This window comes from Miniopterus schreibersii (assembly GCF_964146895.1).
Source record: "Miniopterus schreibersii genome assembly, chromosome: 13".
In the NCBI taxonomy this organism is placed as follows: Eukaryota; Metazoa; Chordata; class Mammalia; order Chiroptera; family Miniopteridae; genus Miniopterus; species Miniopterus schreibersii.
In genome coordinates, this window is record NC_138113.1 from 47,400,517 (window position 1) to 47,412,639 (window position 12,123).

Genomic DNA, 12,123 nt, shown 5'->3' on the forward strand with positions numbered 1-12,123 from the left:
ATCAGCTGTTAAAGTGTATATACATTTTTGAGGGAAACCCTGTATATTAACCTTATCACATGGATTTCCCTTTTATGGTATTCATGCCTTAAATACACATACCCAGCTTATTTCCTTCATAGAGCTCATCATTCACTGAAATTATCTAATTTGTTTACTTACATATATTTTCATTATCTGCCATGCTTCATTAGATCTTTAACTACATATAGAAATTAAATTTGTCCTTCAGTCTTAAGTGTTGTTACAATATCTAGAACAGCGATTTTCATCTGGTGTGCCACATGCAATACCTGACTAATTATTTAGACATGCTGACTTTTCCCTTAGTCTTTCAAATGAGAAAAAAAAAAAGACAGCAGCCCACATTACAGCTGTTCGGTGTGAACGAATTAAAATTATACCTTTTTTTTGTCAGGCAAAAAATATATTTTTTGATATGCCACATAATTTTAGTAATTAGTTTATGTGTGTCATGAGGTGAAAAAGGCTGAAGATCCCTGACCTAGAACAATGCATTACATAGTAGACAACCAATAAATAATTTTGAATACATTTGTGAAATAAGGAAAGAACCTGGGGAGAAAGCAAACTACCAGAGACAGTGCTTCTGATAAAATAAGAGGAAGTTGATCAGAAAAACTAATACAATCACTGAATTGGATACACTCCCACCACACTGTAAAAGAGCTATAGCTTCCAAGAGGGAGTCAATTAATTAAAAAAGAAATTATTAAATGATTATTCTTTGGTGAACTGAATTTAGTCAGGCATTTAAAATTAAGAAATAGAAACCAGTGTCTTGCCTTCACTGAATTCAAAATCAAAGCAGAAGAAAGAAAAAGCAATGGGTTATTATGAAAAAGTAAAATAAACACTGTGTTAATAGTAAGCGTAGGGTGTTGTGAGAGCACACACATTTTTTAAAATGGGATGAAGGTTGGATTAAACAGGATTCTCAAAATGAACCCTTAAATATTAAACCCAGCTTCATTTCACTTATTAATACTTACAAGTCATCAGTTTTTATCTGTTCAAAATGTGTTTTAGCTTTAGATTCTTGCTGTTTTCACTTCTAGAACTCATTTCAAACATAAACTAAACAGAATTGTACACTTGAAACCTATAAAATCTTATTAACCAATGTTATCTCAATAAATTTAATACAATTAAAGAAAAACATATACCTGATCTTCTTCTATAAACCCCATGTCTTTTATTTTCTATTGTTAATTATTATTATTTTATTTCTATGTTGCATTCTGAGTAATACAATATGATCTTCCAGTTCACTAGTTCTTTCTACTCTGTGTCCAACTGGCTATCCCAATCTATTTCCAAATACGACAGTTAAGGTTTTCAATTTTGGTTATTGAATGCTTAAACCTTAGAAGATCTGTTTTGTCTTTTTCAAATCAGCTTTACCACTTCTATAGTTTTCTATTTTTTATAATAAATTTCAGCTTGCAATTTAGTGCTTAAAACATGGTAACCACAGTTGCTTTAAAATCTCCGTTGGTTGATTCTGTCATGTGAAGTCTCTATCAATCTGTTTATACAGGTTTCTTCATTAGGCTTCATGTCACTTACCATAAGCCTGGCAAATGCTGATATTCTGTGGCCACTGACCTAGTTAAAAATTTTCAAAAGAAATCATTTGAATCTTCCTCAAAGCATATTTCCAGGCTAGCATATCCATTGCCAACAGGCTACGTCTACACAGGGTCACATGTGTAAGTGCATTTGACACCACATTGTCGCAGGGACAGCCTCCACCCACTTTTAATTTCTCTTTCCTTTCTCCTCTCCTCCTGAACTGAATACTACCTCCAAAGCACTTTTGGGTTAAAATAAAAGGTCTATTTATTGCTTGTGTGTGTGTGTGTGTGTGTGTGTGTGTGTGTGTGTGTGTGTGTGTGTTTGTTTTCTTTTGAGGATTTGGCTTTTTTTCCTCATAAGAGAAAAGACTCTCTGTGATGAACTGAAAACTTCATAGGGGGTGAGGGAAAATGTGATTTACTCTAATTTTAGAGTAACCTGTTTGAGAAACCATTGAGAAAATAAAAATATTTTCATTAGGAATCAGACCCTCACATTCAATATGTCATTATCTACCATCAATTTCTAAATAATGTATTTATTTAACATGGATTATATCTTCCCTCTACAAAGACAGAGAATCATCATTACAGGTTCAGGCTTATCTTCTAAATAAATGATAAGTAGTCACATTATGAAAACGAATGCAGCCCTATTCTGTTTCAACTAATTGCCGGTCAATTCTTCTTTTGATTTTCAATAATAAAGAAAAGTGCATGAAGATAAATGTTTTATGCCATCTACCTTGAAGAGAGATAAAAATAGATATTGTCAAAGTAGAAAACTCCTGAGAATAATTAACCCCATCCCTATTTTTATCCATTTACTTCTAAGAAATCAAATCTACGCTTGCACAAAGAACATCAAATCTACAATGAGTTTGCCTCACTTTGTTAACAAATGTATAAATGCTTTATGTAGATGTTGCTGATTCTGCAGATCTGAAACGAGTATAGTCAAAATACTACAGAGGCCCAGCCAGGCGTGGCTCAGTGGTTGAGCGTCGACCTAGGATCCAGGCGATCAGGGTTTGATTCCCGGTCAGGGCACATGCCCAGGTTGCGGGCTCAGTCAATGACTCTCTCCTCATTGATGTTTCCCTCTCTCTCCCTCTCCTTTCCTCTCTCTGAAATCAGTAAAGATATATTTAAAAAAAAAAAAATACTACAGAGAAAAAGTGTCCACTTGAAACCAAAGTAGAATTGTAAATAGATGTATTCTTCCTTTAAAAATCTAAGTGCTTAGCTGTGACCAGCTGAAAGATGTGCAGAGAATTGTGAATCCATATCAGAGATCAAGACAGAAAGAGTAAAGGGAGCATTTTACAAGTTCCACTCTGCGAATTCTTTGTGGCCGCGTGAGTGAAGACTTGGACACTGAACTACAAGCTGCTTGAAGCTAGACTCATGCCTTACGAACCTTCTCATCTCTGGCCAAGTTCCACATACATGGTTAAAAAAAATGTCAATGGATGTTTGCAGATTCAAAAATGATTGAAGGGCAGAATTAATGCATTTAATGAGCATTTGTAGGGTCTAACAGGCAGTCAACATTTTCTCTTTGGTACCTTGTCACAATACACTCGCGTATATATTTTCTCTCTGCTTTGCTGTTGTTGGTATGCACACAGGTACCGTACAGATCAGGTTACGATGTTCACCAAGCAGACTATGTTCCACAATGTTCTTTTTCATACTGGGAAAAGGTGTAGACTGACTGAGATTTCATTTCCTTCCTCGAAGAAGAGCTGAAATGCCATGACACACGTTCCAAGGATTGCATCTGATAGGTGCATAAAGCGGAGAATCCGGGCCACAATGGTAAGAGACAATGTCCCACCTGTCCCAAGGCTCATAGAGAAGACAGAGCTCTCAGGGAAATAGCTGAGCTAACTTAATTCCCTGGGGGCAAAGGGAAAAAATTGGAGTGAAGTGTAATGCCAACGACTATGCTAGCAGTTGATGAAAATAGGCTGCCTCGATTTTTTAAATTCTAAGACCATTAAGGAGGAGTGGTGAGCAGTGTTTTAAATAAAACCGTAAGTAATTACAGGAGGCAGCTTCAATGAACAAAAATCAAAGTTAAGCCTCAGATGCAGTATTCTTTTCTCCACACCAATTTCATAATGTCTTTGGATAAATCATAGTTTATTTTAATGTTGGCAAATAACAGTTCACCCAGGGAGATAAAAGTAGAGATTAGCTTTGCCTTTTTATTAAGTAGCTAGAGGCAAATAAAAGTCATAAAAGAATTTCTACAAGTGACTGTCTCAGCAGATTCTATTGGAGCAGCAACAAATATGCCTCACTCCCTCCACTGCACATACACATGCACTAAGAGTGACAACGGAATCCCCTTACTGTTCACTTTCTAATGCAAAGACAGGATTAGAAGTCATTGCCTCTGAGAAGCCTTTCCTGAAGTTTCTCTTATAGGTACTGAGTAAACATTTTCTATAAGATGGGTCTAACAATATGTACCTATATATTCTCTCAGATCATGCTTTTGGCATTATATCTAAAATCTAGTCACATCCAATGTTACAAAATTTTCCTCTTATGATTTCTTCTGTAATTTTTATAGTTTTAAATCTTACATTTAAGTCTGCGATCCATTTCAGTTAACTTTTGTAGATGGTGTAGGGTATGATTTGAGGTTCATTTTATTACAGATGGATGTTTGCTTTAGTAAAGAGACAATCCTTTCTCTATTTAATTGTTTTTGTACTAAGTTGAAAACAATAGGTTATATACATCAGAGCCTTTTTCAGACTCTGCTCTGAGCATTGATCTACTTGTCTGTTTTAACAGTATCATACTATCTTGATTACTGTGCACTGTATGGAAGGTTGCTGTTTGTTAACAACTATGCTCTAAAAGAAATAGAATAGTGTTTGCTGTCTTATTTAAGACCACATAACACATCTTTCCACCTTATTGTTCTTGTGACTTTGATAATGTCATCTGGATATTTAAATGCAAATAATATTATTTATCATGGTATGTCTTTTCTTTCTAGAGTACATTTGGCATTTTTGTTTAGTTTTTAAGCAGCTTTTTTAACATCTGTACTTAAACATCTGTATTAGTTAATCTTAGTTATCCTCACAATATTTGCACTATAAATTTTATTTTCTCGATTAGTTTAATGATACTTAAAAAGCATGCTTTCAAGTATAACTGTTAGCACATGTTGTTTATTTGCAGCAATAAGTTGTGATTTCCATGTTGTTTTATTCTGAAACCTGCCTTTGTTTTCAATACCAATCCACATTTACCTTAGTGGGTTCTGCTCTAATTTTTCTATTGTTTTATGATAAAATATACATTTAAAAAAAAATTCTGTGTGTGTTTATGTTTGTGTCTTTAAAGTCATTCTATTATCTTTGTTCCAAATGCAGAATATGTAAAATATATTTACAAAGGGTACAGAATGTGGAAGTTATCATTCCCTACATTTCTAAGATCTATTTAAATTTTCCTGATTTTTATAATAATTTGATCATTTCAGTAGTATTTTGTTGTTGCTTGACTACATTCACATGTACCAGTCTTTTCTAGAAGTTCTTTAAGTTAAGCACCAATAAATGCTCTTTCAGGAACAGACATCTGCTTGGTTTTAAGATTCCAGAATCTGTATACGCATCATATTTAATACATCATTGCATAACTGTCCCAATTGAATTTGCTTGCCCTACTCGAGTTCCAGAAAATTGCTGCAGACATTAGCATTAAATTGCCAGAATAAATCTTAGATAATAGATAGATGACATTGGACAACTCAGTTAAGAAATATTTTCTTCCCATGTAAAATCAGGGCATTACGTATCAAGTGTGTGTGTGTGTGTGTGTGTGTGTGTGTGTGTGTGTGTGTGTGTGTGCATGTGAGTATATGATCAATATACATAATGTGCTAATGCATTGATTCAAAGATTTTAAATGTTTAATTTATTATTATTTGTGTAATGGATCTGCCTTTAATAACTCATTGCAATATATTGTGTCTATATTTCCTTAATCAAGTGTAATTTTACACTGCCCCTACTCCCCCCAATGCCAACATCTATGAGTCTATATGACCCAGTAAGAACTTTCAAGATATCCCCTGGCATATACACTTGACATATACAAAGTAGGATGACCACTTTTGGATTTTGAGAAATGGCATCTCATTGAGACATGCTAATCTTTATAGTCCTGAAATGACGTATACCCCTGCCTGTGTCAGAAACTGTAGACCTGTAGACCCTCTATGACTCTTGAAAGTAATGGAGATGACCAGCCCAGTGCTTTTGGAGCCCAGGCCTCTCCTACTTTCCCTCCTCTCTGACATGAAGCCATTAAAGACTTTCCATCAGATATGTGGCTCTTTAATACAAAAATAAGATTTGTTAAATTGGAGCACAAGTTCTCAGCAACACTGTGCCTAACACCAGTATTTCACTCACTAAGGAAAATATAAAGAAGATAATGGGGCCTGAGTGAAAAGGTGAAGAATTAAGCAAAACAAAATAAAACAAAACAAAACAAAACAAAAAACCACCAAAACCCTCATAGACATACAACAGTATGGTGACTACCAGAGGGAAAGGAGGTTAGGGGGGAGGCAGGAGAGGGTAAAGGGGGAATAAATGCTGATGGAAGGAGACTTGACTTGGGGCAGTGAACACACAATACAATGTACAGATGATGTATATAGAATTGTACACCTGAAACATACAATTTTATTAACTGTCTCCCCAATAAATTCAATAAAAATAAATAAATAAGAAGACGGTGAATCTTTTGCCTCAAAAATATGCTTCAAGATATTAAGACCTGATTACTCATAAAAAAGATAAATGAGCCCTGGCCGGATGGTTCAGTTGATTGGAGTGTTGTCGCATGCACCAAAAGTTTGAGGGTTTGATTCCTGGTCAGGGCACATACGAGGTGACAGGCTTGGTCCCAGGTCTAGGAGGGTAGGGGGGAGGCAACCAACTGACATCTCCTCTCTTTTCTCTCTCTCTCTCTCCCTTCCTTTCTCTCTAAAATCAATAAGAATACATATCTTCTGGTGAAGATAAAAAATAATAAATAGATAAATAAATACATAAATAAATAATTGACATTATTCTTAATCATTAAACCTGGTGAATCTGTCTGCCAAAATTTGAAGAGTAGGCTGCCCTGATGCACATATTTTTGGTCTCTGTGTACATGTGTGTGCTTGTGCCTTGTTGGAATGTTTTATTTTATTTTTTATTTTATTTTTTAAAATATATCTTTATTGCTTTCAGAGAGAGGAAAGGAGATGGAGAGAGAGAGGTAGAAACATCAATGATGAGAGAGTCATTGATCAGCTGCAGCCCGTAACCCGGGGCATGTGCCCTGACCGGGAGTTGAACCCTGATCGCCTGGATCCTAGGTCAACACTCAACCACTGAGCCACGCCCGGCCGGGCTGGAATGTTTTAATGTCAACTCCTTTTGTTGGTTGTATTTTTGTCACTCAAAAGGGGTGGGATAGGTCAATTCTTAAGCATTCACACCACCACTCAGTTATCATTCTACAGTGCTTTTGGCTAGTGTCCCATGTACATAAAGGGAACATAACCTCATACTTGGAGGAGGCATCGTGTGTGTGTGTGTGTGTGTGTGTGTGTGTGTGTGTGTGAATAGGTATATCCACAGACATATGCATATATTTAAAGTGTATAAATAGGAAATTAGACTGCATTTAATGTTGAAAATTGATTTCACCTTTATCTCCTCTTAGAAATGTATGCTCTGTTCTTACTTTATGCTGATTTTGTTTCTGTTGGGATTGTTGTCTTTATCTCACTTAGTTCCCTATAGTCAGCACCCCTGTGTGTTTTATAGTTTGACTGTCTTTTCCTTCCTCAGCATCAACGGTTCTGTGAAGCACTGGGTTTAGCACAAACCCAACTGAAACCATAAGTACCTATGATTATATTCTGTACAAATCTCACCTGTCTTTGTGTGGAAAAGCTGCCGAATAAATTCTCTTAATCCTTCATCCTTTGGGAGCATGCACCTTTTTGTGTCCGCTGGAACGCTGGTACTAATATTTTCAGTCTTTCTCAGATTCCTTTTGTTTGTGTCAAATCTGTGACCACGCAACAGCATGCTTCTTAGCCACAGAAAGCAAAGAATCTGCCGTATAATGAAAACACAGCCCGTTCTGAAAGGGTTCAAGAAAATGCCTTTTATGGGAAATGAGTAAATAACTTCTGCAAGTCTTCACAATTGAACATTATTAAGTTAAACAGGCTTATTAAGATTCATAAAGTAATTAGAGGCATTAGGCTGGATTCTCTCGTCAGTTTGCTGTGCCTGTGTGCATATTAAAGTCAATGGGAACTGTTCGCTTTGTGGCCGTGGGCAAAACGTTGCCCATTTTGAATAAGAATAGCATCTGCAATTATACTAGCTGAGATAAAAATTAAAAGGGCCATCAATTCTCATGCTTCACAGCATAAGATTATAACCAGATGGTGCCAGGAAGTTTCTGTTGGGCATGAGGACTCACTAATGGACAGGTGCATTATGACAATTTTTTTTTTTTTGCCTCCCTCCTCATAATGTCTATCACACACCCAGTCCTGCCAAACACAGGACATCAAAACAAATGGGACATTTGCATTTCACCCAGATGAAATCCTCCCCTGGCCTAACAATATCGAGACTTAGAGATCCTAACAGGTGTGGGGAATTTCAGTGAAAACATTTTAGAATTTTTTAAAACTCAATGTCAATGTAAATTATCTCCTGCTGCTAAACTGGCTGTTTTTGTCTTTACACACATGTGCACTAGTAAATTTCCTTAAACGGCATTCATCTCTGGGCATAACAATATGAGAAGATACCTGCTAATGCAAAAGAAAACCTAATTGGAGTTTAGAAACTTCTGTTCATTTGTTTTTAACTCTCACCTGAGGATATGTTTTCACTGATTTTTAGAGAGAGAGGAAGGAGGGGGGGGTGATCAGTTGCCTCCCATGTGCCTGACTGGGAATCAAACCATCAGCTCTTTGATGTACCAGGGGACACCCCAACCAGCCGAGCCACCTGGCCAGGGCAGAGTTTAGAAAATTCTACACCTGGATGTGAAGGACAATTAATTGATACATTTGCTCTACACATCCACTAGTTTACACACACTGGCTGGGTTTGTGAAAACTAAGCAGGAAAAAAAGAAGAAATACAATGCCATCGTTTCTTTCAGGGAGCTGAAACTTGTTTTTTTAAGCGATGTGCCATTGGGTGGTATGTAAGCTTAATAGAAGTCTAGAGAATAAAATGTGGAGTGAAGCAGTCAGGAAACTTTATAATTTTATACCTGCCATTGTAGAGAACTGTTGAACTACCAGGGAATTGTTACTTTCTCTTATAATTAATTGAAAAGCTAAACGTTTTTTATTTTTAAAAGTTCTATTAAAAACCCCAGTATATCGTTTTATTAACTTAAATAGTAATATTTTGTATTTGTATGCTTCTGTACCATAACATTAATTTGAAATATTATTCATATTAACTTTCTTAATATTCCACAGTCCCTGAGGAGTAGTATATTATACTTATATTTTGAGCGTTTAATTGAACTTCTTTATATTGATGAGATTAAAATAATGTTAATCTTGTTTTAATGAGCACATTTTTTTTTTAGAAATAGGTGGTCATATATTTTTTTCTTTTAACATCACAAAACTTTGTATTAGGTCATATATTACAAAAACTGTGCAAAACTTTGTAATTTATATGTTTAATGTGATGACTTCTTTAGACACATCAATAATGAATGAATTGGTTCTAAAATGTTGGGTTTTTTTTTGGACAGATCATAGAAACTTAACATGCATCGATTGTGTAGCAGTAATAATAATAAGAAGAAGAAGAAAAAAACACAGAGCCAGCAGACACAACAGTTCAGGAGGAATGAAACAGATTTAACATCGAAAGATCACTAATGGGCCCTGCCTTTCTTGCGATGTACGTGACCAGGGGTCATTCATATTTAACCTTGACCCCATGAGTTATGAGCACTCCTCACTCATATAAGGGATGCTCTTGGGCATATGATTTGATATTCCAAAAATAAATCAACAATAACTACAAAAGAAATGTATATTTTGATTTGCCTTTTTTGAAATAACTGAAAAACAACAGCAATATCATGTCTTTCTTGAAGTAATTCATTTCTATCTGGGACAGCTGTAATTACTTGAAGAATTTTCCTTGAAAAGGAATCTGACTCCTACTGGATTTCAACTCCTAGTCCTCCTGTGCCTCTTGAAAAATCACTGGCAGAGAGAGCCTTCTTGTCTACAATAGCACTTCCTCAAATACGAAAAAAAAAAAAATTTAAATATTTCAGATTTCTTTAAACATTTTCAAATCAACTTACCACAATGGCTGACATTATCTGGATAAAACTTTTTGTCTTTCTTAAGTAGGGATCATTTAATTTAGAACAAGAAATTAAGCTTTATTGATGACTTTAAAACAACATAATTAGAACAAAAATAACTAGAAAGTTATTTTCTCTCATAAAAACAATGCAATTTTTTATTAATGCAGTTTCTGTCTGGGTTTGTTTGTTAAGAAGTCATTCCATGCCTTGTCACAATACCCATGGATGTTTTCCACCAGAGCCATCCTAGGCTCGTCACTCAGTGCCACCATAATCAAAGTTGATTTTTAACTCAAATCTTTACATTTATTTTTGTAACACATACCTTGTCGATTTAATTTTGGTATTACAGATTGTCAGATTTATTTTAAATCTTGATTTAACCATCATCATGTCAGCTGTCCACCTCAGTTTTGTTTAACTGCAGGTTTTAAAAGGCAGAGTCAATGTGTTTTGTCATAAATTCATGTTTAAAATAAAATAGATCAAAGCATCCGTATACTGCATACTTCTCTTCTAGATTTTCTTAGTTGTTCAACACACTTTAATAATGATTTTCATTTAAAGACTCAATTATATTTTCTTCAACTCACATTGTTCCAACATATTAAAAATGTCCTGAAGGCTCCTTCTTAACTTCTCTACTAATATTTTATAAAAACAAAGCTTTGTGTACTAACCAGATAAGAGAGATCAAATGTAATCATAGTGAGATCAAAGAAAAAAATTAGAGAAATGTGATTCAATCATAGGTCTGAAACTAAATACAAGTGAAGTTGAAATAAACTGGAGCTGTTAACATTGAATGATTTTAATTTATTATCCTTCTCATTTTTGCCAATTTACTGAACTCCTACATGAAGTTTAGTAGTAGAATCGTGAGAACTAAAAAAGTGCAGAGTTATTATCTGATAACTGGCCGATAGTGCACATATTATGTATATAGTAACAATAAAGTGACCAAATACATACTGGACAAGGGGTTTGACAGAAGCTATGTTTAACTATAAAAAAAATTCTCGTTTTTGGAATTTTTGAGGAACAATTTATTTTAATTTGATTGAAGGAAAATAAAATGAGAAAACAATAAAAGAAGAAAAACGTCATATGAATGATATATGAAAGTTACATATAAATGTAAACAATCTTCATTATTCTGAATACTTAAAATATCAAATTTTCAGTAAAAAAGAAAAAAAATTAATCCTTCATGTCTTGAGAGCTTAGATATCTGTCATATTTAAAATAAACTACTAATCTCTATTTTATTGAAATTAAAGTTCAAACCCTAGTATCATATAATTATGATCTTAAGACAGATTTGTGCTATCCTTTTGACATGGTTTCACTAAATCCATATAGGTCTTCTTGGCAATGAGGGTGGATACAGAACAGACTCTGCTGTTTAGATACAACTTAATGAGAGATTAGCTGATATAGCAACTCAAACTCTGGCAAATGTGAATTCTTCAATAAAGATGCTGATGAAGACGAAAAAAGGAAGAGAGCATTATGGCAGGGGAAGTCTCCTGGCAGAATTATGACTTAGGTTGGATCTTGTGAATAATTTTAAGTTTGACAGCAGAGATGCAGGATATGAATATTTGGGCTGGTAAGGACAGTTAAAGTGAGGAGGAATGTACAGTAATCTAATCAAAGTTTAAATCACCATTTAGCACCATCAGAATTTGCTTCTAATGATAATTTTTGCAACTTGTATACCTAAAATTCAGTAATATAGAGTATATTTTTATTTGTGTTGCCTATAGGAATAGATTAAATATGATATGGAATATAATATTGACATACAGCCAGTCATACCCAATATTAAAATCACATTTCCATTCAGTTAAATACATCATTGATTTTTCAACTACATATCTCAAGATAACTCAGGAAATTGGATCATCACAGAGGTAATAAATATCACAGAAAAACAATTCAATTTTTCATTCTGTAATAAATTAGGTCACTTTTTATAATAAAAACTTAATCCAAAATAGATAAAATATATAGGCAATTTTGTGGTGCACATACCTGAATGGTTCAGCAGGAGAGATACATTCTAGGTCAGTTTAATTCAGTATCTTCTCTATATCATCAAGATTTCACT